Source organism: Amborella trichopoda, chromosome 9, assembly GCF_054954075.1.
Source record: "Amborella trichopoda isolate Santa Cruz 75 chromosome 9, AtrichopodaSantaCruz75HAP2 v2.0, whole genome shotgun sequence".
Classification (NCBI taxonomy): Eukaryota; Viridiplantae; Streptophyta; class Magnoliopsida; order Amborellales; family Amborellaceae; genus Amborella; species Amborella trichopoda.
Window position 1 is genome coordinate 9,821,352 of NC_142344.1, and position 8,874 is coordinate 9,830,225.

Genomic DNA, 8,874 nt, shown 5'->3' on the forward strand with positions numbered 1-8,874 from the left:
TGTGTGGGCTTTCAGTGTAGCACCTATGTTTGGTTTAAGTTTGATGTTATTCCTAGAGTTTATTGTGCAAGCATGATCAAAACAAACTAAAATAATTGAGCTTTGTTGTGTAGAATGAACAAATTCATTCAGTCAGTTCTGTTTTTTTTTTTTTTCAATTGAGCACATCACAATCTTCACCATAAAGCGGCAAGGGAGTTATTCTTTTGTCAGGTTGTTAACTTATAGAAGTGTTTTGAATAAAATTGTCAAATTTTTTTCTCTTCAACGTCAGTGTTTTAATATTTTAGCAAGAATTACTCTGTGGGCTTTTAGCATTGCATCGATGTTTTGGTTAAGTTCGATGTTGTTCCTAGAGTTTATTGTACAATCATGATCAAGTGTGTACAAATGAACTAATTCATTCAGCCAGTACTTTTTTTTGTTTTTTCAATTGAGCACATCACAATCTTCAACTTATAATGGCAAGGGAGTTGTTCTTTTGTCGAGTTTTTGACTCAAAGAAGTATGTGACTCTTGCATTTGGTGCTGGGTGATGTAAATTCGCCAGTGCCTGTGAATCAGTTGGTAGTTAGTGATGGAAATGAATGCATCGACTATGTTGGTTCATGGGGGCCTACAATTATTGGCCATGCAGATGGTATGGTGTTGTTTTCTTTTCTACCATTGTTTTTAACCATATTCGGAACTATTAGCCGTGCTTCTATAGGTATGTGCTGAATGAAGAGCTATTACGAGACTTTGGGTTTTTTTTTTGTACTCTGGATTCCATGCGATCTATGCTTTTCACCGAATAATCAGTGAACCATTTGCAGACTTATAGTTTTATTTATTGTGTAAAGTAGTTACAGATCATGAGACTGAACATTTTCACGGACGTCTGTTAGGATGCGGCAGAATCCTACATGCAAAAATGCATCTATGATGATGCATGACTTCAACTTATTTCAACTAGCTTTGCTCTTTATATTAAAATTTAGACCTTCCAAAAAGGGCTCCAGCTTTTGTGCTCTTGCTTGCTTGTTGGGAGCACGCTTTTTGAGATGGTGATCGCCGTTCAAGCATCATAATGGTACAGTTGGTGAACTCAATTACTGAAGGGTACAAGGGTTCTGTGTCTTGCACGAGAGTTAACAAGCTCCCCCTGGCAGAATTCAATAGGTTTTAAAACACAGTGGGATTTTGTGTTTGAGGTGGTCGGTTTGCTCCAAATGCACGATATGTAACTCCTAGAATTCAATATTAGGCGTATATGTAGTCCAGCATTTGGTCTCATAGGTAAAACTCCTTGAGTCAGCGGGCTTGGTACCCGTGGACTCGTAGAACACTTTTCCCTTGGATATCCTACATTAATCTCGAAGCTTGAAGCTACCTCGTTTCACTTTTAAGAACAACCATAAATTCTTGATTTGCTAGCGTTTGGATCATAAATGGTCATTTGCATGTGAAGATGTGACACAACAGGACCAATTTTTTCTTTTTGACAGTATTCGAAACTTTTATTAATCAATCAAGGAATTACAACATTCAGATCATTACCACCCAATTACATTATCAGCGATCACCAAATCAGAGGGAGATGCACCCTTTTTTGCTAATCTGCCATGTCATTTGCTAAATCCATTAATAGAACTTTGAAAGCTAGATAGAAGGCCTCTCTGATTTCCTCATGATGCTAAATGATTAAGCATCCTATGTGAATAAAAAGGGAGACACGGGATGCCTCTTGAGGCCTTAAAAGTACCCCACTGCCTTCCCTTTGATTAAGATGGAAAAATGTATTAAGTCAAACAACCATGATCCATTTTGTCCATCATTCCCCAAGCCCATGAACTTCTTGATGTTGAGTAGATGGTTGCATTTTACTCTTTCTGGACTTTTGCAAAATCTAATTTACATAATTCTAGGTCTTTTTAGTAACATTGTGTCATGAATAAATATGCTCTTGCACCACTCAAATACTATAAGCCTTTGTAGTAACATCTCGAATAAATACACTCTTGGGCCACTAAAATACTATCTATGATACGATAATATCTTATAAAAGCAGATTTTGTTGCCTCAAAATTACACTCTAGAGAACCCTTTAGCCTATTGGCCTATACCTTGGCAATATGTCTTGTTAAAACTAATAAATAAACTATAGGTTATGTTAGAGTGCTCATACGTGTGTATTGTTTTTAATGTACTCAATATTTTTGGACATTTAGTACTCTTATTCTACAATGTTGTAACTTTTTGTCTAGAGGTATATTAGGTGATTATTCATGGGTAACGTAGAAATTCATGACATTATCTAGATGGTAAAGGAGACTACTTATTAACTATAGTGGATAATGACATAATCCAGATGGTGTGTGATGTCACCCACATGCAGCTTTAATTGTTTCTTGGCTACTAATAGAATGCCACTAAAATCTTATAGAAATTTCTATTTTAGTATTCGAGCCCTTCTAATGATGAAAAATACCTTTGCTCAAAAAACTATGTAGTAAAAATCAAGGGTAATTAAAAATGTTGATTACATTAAGGAAAGGGTGAGGTTTGTATAGAGCTGAGGCTCTAAACAATAAAGGCAAAGCATACCGTCAAATAGTGTTGAAAAATGTGGTTTCAATTATAGAAATCTTTGTGATAGCCTTAAAATATATTTTCATATTTAATTGTAACATTTAAAGTTTCAAACATAGTGTAGATCGAGCAGATCTATGAAAACTTGAAAATTGACAGTCCAAAAATGCGTTACAAGATGCACTATTTTCAAAACTTGAAATCCATTTTTTTTCTCATCTCCATACATCTTGTGTTGAGATGATCAATTTGAGGATATTTGGGAATCTAAACAACCTCTTCTAGTGAAATTTTTTATGTGGGCTCTAATTTGATTGTTTAGATCCTCGGCTCTGAGAGTTCTAATAGATTTATGATGAACTCGTGCTCCGAAGGACAACCGATATGGTACATTTTATACTTTTTAAAGTAGAATATGGAGTTAACGGTGGGTTATGGGTTCTAGAGATGGTTCTGGGTTCTAGAGATGATGGTTCTGGTGGTAGTAGGGATGGAATGGTAGTTGGTTTTGGTGGTAATGGGGAAGGAAGTGGCAGTTCTTCGCGAGCGCATTCAGTGCTTATCAACAAAGAAACTTTGGGACTTCTAGATGTACCCTATTGTCTGTTTATCACTGGTTCCTTCTCTCCTCTGAGAGATTTTTTTGGACTTGAAGATTGGGGAAGACATGGTTGGGATCTGGATTATTCCCTGGATGTCAAAGTCATTGGAGGCAATAAGGTGGTGTTCAAGCTGAAATCTTCCGTCGATGTCTCCAAAGCTCTGCGAAACCGTTTATGCAGATTTTGAGGTTCGCTTCTTTCTCTTGACCGTTGGAAGCCCTCATAGCATGTTTCGTTTGTAGATAAGAAGCTGGTTTGGATCTGCTTGTGGGGCATTCCTCTCCACGTCTGGAAGCTAGAAACCATCAAAAGAATTGCATCCTGCTGTGGAATTTATTGCGACCTTTATTGGGATTCTTTCTTGGGGAAAAATTGCTCTCCAAGAACATCATTGCTCTCATGGTTGGTATCTGAGGTTACAATGCTACTGGTGAACATTTAAATCATGGGATTTCAAATTTCCGACAATTTATGTGAGAATAAGAAGCCCTCTTGTCCTTTAAGGAAGAAGATCTCAGCCTTCCACAAGATATGAGTAGGATAGAATAACAAAGATGAGATTGCCTTAAACTTGTCCATGTATGCATGCCATTAGTTTCATGAAATAAGACTGAGAACAGAACAATGTTGGAGAACATCTGACTCTTATAATGTGAGCATTCCTGAACCCAAGAATCATGATTACAGTGAAAGTTCCCATTCCAAATCTACCGCTCATGAAGTATTGTATGTAAACCAAAGCAGCCAATCACTTAACAGTTGTAATCAGAAGGTATTTTCCAAACTCCCAATTTATAGAGGATATTCTTATTTGGTTTCATTTGTGGCCATATTTTCTTTGAACGTTGGGCACTTTGTTGTACTACTTTGCTTTGCGTTGACATAATTAATCCTTCAGTCCTCGTGTCTGTATGGTTTGTCTGTCCATTGCAGACGCAATAACACAAACAAAAATAAAGAAAGTGAACCGCAAATTAGACCTTACTCATTAGTCACAAAGATGCTGGGCATCAGACCCACTAGGTAGTTAGCATCAAGCTTGCACGCTAAACGAGTTGTGTCGAATCTCCTTCAGCGGCAGAACATTTTGCAAAGGGCTCGCACGTCCCCTACAGATTTGTGCGACTTTGGGCGATCTAGCTATCTCTTTTGGTGGCCTAGTTCTTTAGACTAACAAACCTACCTATCTGAGAGAGTAATCTCCGATTTTGACCAACCTTGGTGGGAGGTGAGGTTGGTGTTGGGAGGCGACGTGGGTGTAGTGTGGACCATGGAGGCATGTGCACATTTGTACTAATAGGAGAGACCTTTAGTGTGAGACCTCGAGTAAAATGGCTCATGGCCAAAGTGGTGGGACATGGTGGACCATCAAGATAAACAAACTTAGGCATGGATGGTCAATTGTCAAATTTGCTTCGCTTCGGCCGGATTTTAAGCATAATCCGAAGCAAAGAGAAGCGTGGTGCTATCGTTTCAGTCATACTCGAGCTGCTTCGGTCTGATTCGGCTTGCTTCGGTGTTCTTCAGGTCTGCTTCGGCCTAAGCTTCAGGCTTATTCGGTTAGAAAATAAATGCTTATATAAAATTATTTTTTTATTTTTAATTTTTTTCCATTATTTTTATATGTATAATTTATAAATATCGAATTTATTTATATTAAATTTAAAAAAATCCGAAGTCTTCTTCCGAATTGGCTGAAGCACCGAATTGCTTCATTTTTATCACCAAACCTAAGAAGAGTCTGAAGCGAATCCGACAACATTGGGTTGGGTTGCATGGTGGGCAGCATGTGCTAACATGAGATGGGTATAGTCCATGGCAAGTGTAGTTAGGTGTGGGCATAGTCCATGGCAAGAAGTGTAGTTAGGTGTGGGCATAGTCCATGGCAAGAAGTGTAGTTGGCCATACACCTAGCTAAGCATGTGTTTGACCAAAAACGGTCAATTGAGAATCACCAAACTGCCTCTTTTTCTTTTCACAAATTGAACTAAAAATGTCTAAAAGTACTTGTTATAGTTTCAAGATAATAGCCTAATTTTTTGATTTGTTATAAGTTTCAGAACCATACGTCTAAAAATTTAAGGGAAGCAAGAACATGAGAATTCGCAAGGAAACACACCCCCAACAAATTTATTCTCTTTATCTTCAAATTTATAGAAATGAGGTGATTAACTGATTTTGTAATCTAATAGTATTTTAACCAAGGTGACAATGCCATAAGAATCCCCTTTGCTATCCTTTACAATCCTTTGGGTTCTGTTTTGCTCAAGAAAAGTCAGATCTCCTTTGATCTAATCTTCATGGAAGAAGAAATTCATAAAACAATTATAAAGAAGTCACCCAACAATTAATAGAGCAATATATGTTCTAATTGGGGATCATGGTACCAAATTAAGCCCATTAAAAGCCCCCAAACTGTATTATTCTTTTACTTGAGATGGGTTGAACTTATAGATATCTGCTCACTTACAAATTTAGGGTTTTTAAGCTCCATAACTTGACTTTGACATGAGAATGGGGCTGCATCAGTAACATGTTTCCCAACCATGAAAACCTTGGGCTTCTGTAAATGATCCACCCCTTCGCCATCGAATGGAATATGAGAGTGTAGGTTTTGAGAAAGTCTAAATCGCACCATCGTCTCCTCTCTCTCTTGATTTTGTCAAATGATCCGCCTCCGTATTACATTCTCTCTATACATGTGTAAACGAACATATTATACTCATACTAATCAAATACTTCACATATCAATTCATGAAAAATCCATGGAACTCAGCCTCCTTTTTTATCCATTTGATTAGGTTAAGTGAATCACCTTCCACAACCACTAGCTTAATCCATTTGATTATGTCAATTTCTGCAACCACTAGCGTATTCAAGTGTTTTGCCCATTTCACACCTTGTAACACTGCTTTTAATTATGCTTCATTTGCAGCGATTACCCCCACACCACAGGTTCAAAGCAATGTTGTCAAATTCGCTTCGGTTTGGCCAAAGATGCTGAAGCCTTTCGGATTTTAAGTATAAACCGAAGTAAAGGGAAAAACGGTGTTGCCGTTTTGATTAGATTCAGGCCGCTTCGGTCTGATTCGGCCTACTTCAGTGTTCTTCGGGTCTTCTTCGGTTAAAGCTTCAAGTTGCTTCGGTCAGAAAATAAATACTTATAAAAAATATTTTTAAATTTTTTTCATTATTTTTATATATTATATATATAAATATCTAATTTAGTTATATATATATATATATATATAAATCTGAAAATCTTCTCTCGAATTGGCCGAAGCACTAAATTGCTTCATTTTTATCAACAAACCGAAAAAACTCCAAAAACGAATCTGACAACATTGGTCCAAAGTATTTTAAGGCCCTCCCCTTCCCTCTCTTTCCATCCCTATCATTTTTTATGTAGTTAACTTGGATTCTTATTAAGAGCAAGAGCTCAAAGATACAAAAGATGTTACAAAGACAAGTAACAAGAGAGTGAACAAAGAAAAGAGGGAGGGAGGGAGGGAGGGAGAGGAGAAAAAAGGAGGAGAAAGAAGAAGAAAGGGAATGAAGGGGCTACGGATGAAGCCGAGCATCTGCATCCCCAGTCTTCCCTCCCTCCCTCTCAAGGTTTTAAGCTTACGAGTGCAAAAGACCTAGGATGACCTTTCTTTTTCATTTGAAATTTTGGGATCCATGAGTATTTACACAAACAAATTAAAACATCGAGTTCATAAACACGTGGGTTTGATGGTCCTAAATGGTGGACTTTTGACGTTATTTTTTTTAATCATTTTCGGATTGCCCATTAAAGTTTTGTTTTTTATTTTTATTTTTACTTATTTTTTATTTTTTATTTACAAGGTTGGTCGAGGTTGAGGTGGTTGCCCCCCCAAGATTTGGACCCGAGGGAGTAAATACAATTCCGCGGTACTATATAATTATTTTGCACACGATCCCCATAGTTATGAAACAAAATCATCGAGATAAGCCCTGAGATAATAATAATGACCGTCTAAATTATCGCAATATAAACAGGGAAAGCGTGCATAGTAGAATGGTAAACCCTGTAATGTCTGCTAGGGTGCCGTTTATGCATTGGGAAAAGCTTTCTATACACGGAATTTATATATGCCACCCTTTCTGATATAAATAGATGGCTAAGATGGCCCCAACGGAATTTATATATGCCACCCTTTCTGATATAAATAGATGGCTAAGATGGCCCCAATAACAATGTCATGTTTGAATACCATTTTATTTTTTGCTTTTTCCTTTTGAATGATATTGAAATCAAATTTGGGGCGTGCAATCCTCTCTTAAGCTTGTCCCTACAAAAATATAAAAAATATTTTTGATAAATAAAATGATTAAAATACCTTTACAAGTTTTAGGGTAGTTTGGTCCTTTTATTTTTTAAAAATACCTTTTTATATTTTTTTGTACGTGTACCCGATGATGACACGCCAAATTTTATGTTTATATGATTTGTAAATAAAAATAAAATACTCTGAGGCATCGGATTTAGATCAAACGGTTAGTGCTCACTGTGATATTATGCCTGAAGCTATCTTAACCATCCATTCAGTTCGGACGACCAGGAGAGAGTGACATATATGAATTATCTAGACCTAGTAGTCCCTTATACAAAAGGTCGTGAACTTCAAACACCAAGAACAAGACCCACCACCTCCAAATCATGTCGGAAGATGTAGTTGGGACATTAGAAAATTTTATGATCCTCAAAATTTTGAAAAAAGTTTATATAAGGTGTCAACCTAATAATTGAAGTAAGGTGTACCTAAAAATTCCTTTAGAAGAGAGTGTTTCTTTTTTCTTTTTTTTTTGGGTAATTCAGTAGGGAAGACAAGCCCCTACCCATTTTTTTAATAGATTAGGGAATTACATTTTGAAGGTGTTAATAGGAGTGTCAACGGTGGGAATGGATACCAATAGATTAGGGAGGTGTTAATAGGAGTGTTATCGAGAGTGCGGTGGGAATGGATACCAATAGATTAGGGAGCTGTAGATTAGGAGTGTCAACGAGAGCTGTGGGAATGGATACCAATAGATTAGGGAGGTGTAGATTAGGAGTGTCAACGGTGGGAATGGATACCAATAGATTAAGGAGTTACATTTTGAAGGTATTTTGAAGGTGTTAATAGGAGTGTCAACGGTGGGAATGGATACCATGATGTGGTAATTGGGTGTAGGAATGTTACCACCACAACCCAGCCTTTTTCCTAGAAGAGAGTGTTTCAATGTTTGGATAGTACATCTTATAACAAATTATTTAGACATTCTATTTTCAAGATTTTCAAGTGTTTATAAACCTCGTTGATTGGTATTTTTTAAAAAATTTAAATTTTATAATAATGTTTCTAATATCAAAACTATATCTCCAAACAAAAATTAGAGTGTTTTATTTCTACATTATAAGAAAGGCACCATATACGAACCCAACTCTAAAATTTGTCAAAAAGTATATATTCTCCTAAACAAAGTTCAAAAGGTGAAGAATATATTCTCCTAAACAAAGTTCAAACAAACATAGTCTCCTAAATCCATAGAGCGTTCTATTTCTACACCACGTCAGCATTATACTGGGTATAAACTACTCTTGGGGGAGCAGATTGTATATTTGCTCCTGTATCAAAAGGAGCTGATTTTTTTTTTTTAAATACTGTCAAAAGTAGCTCATTAGGAGAACATTTCT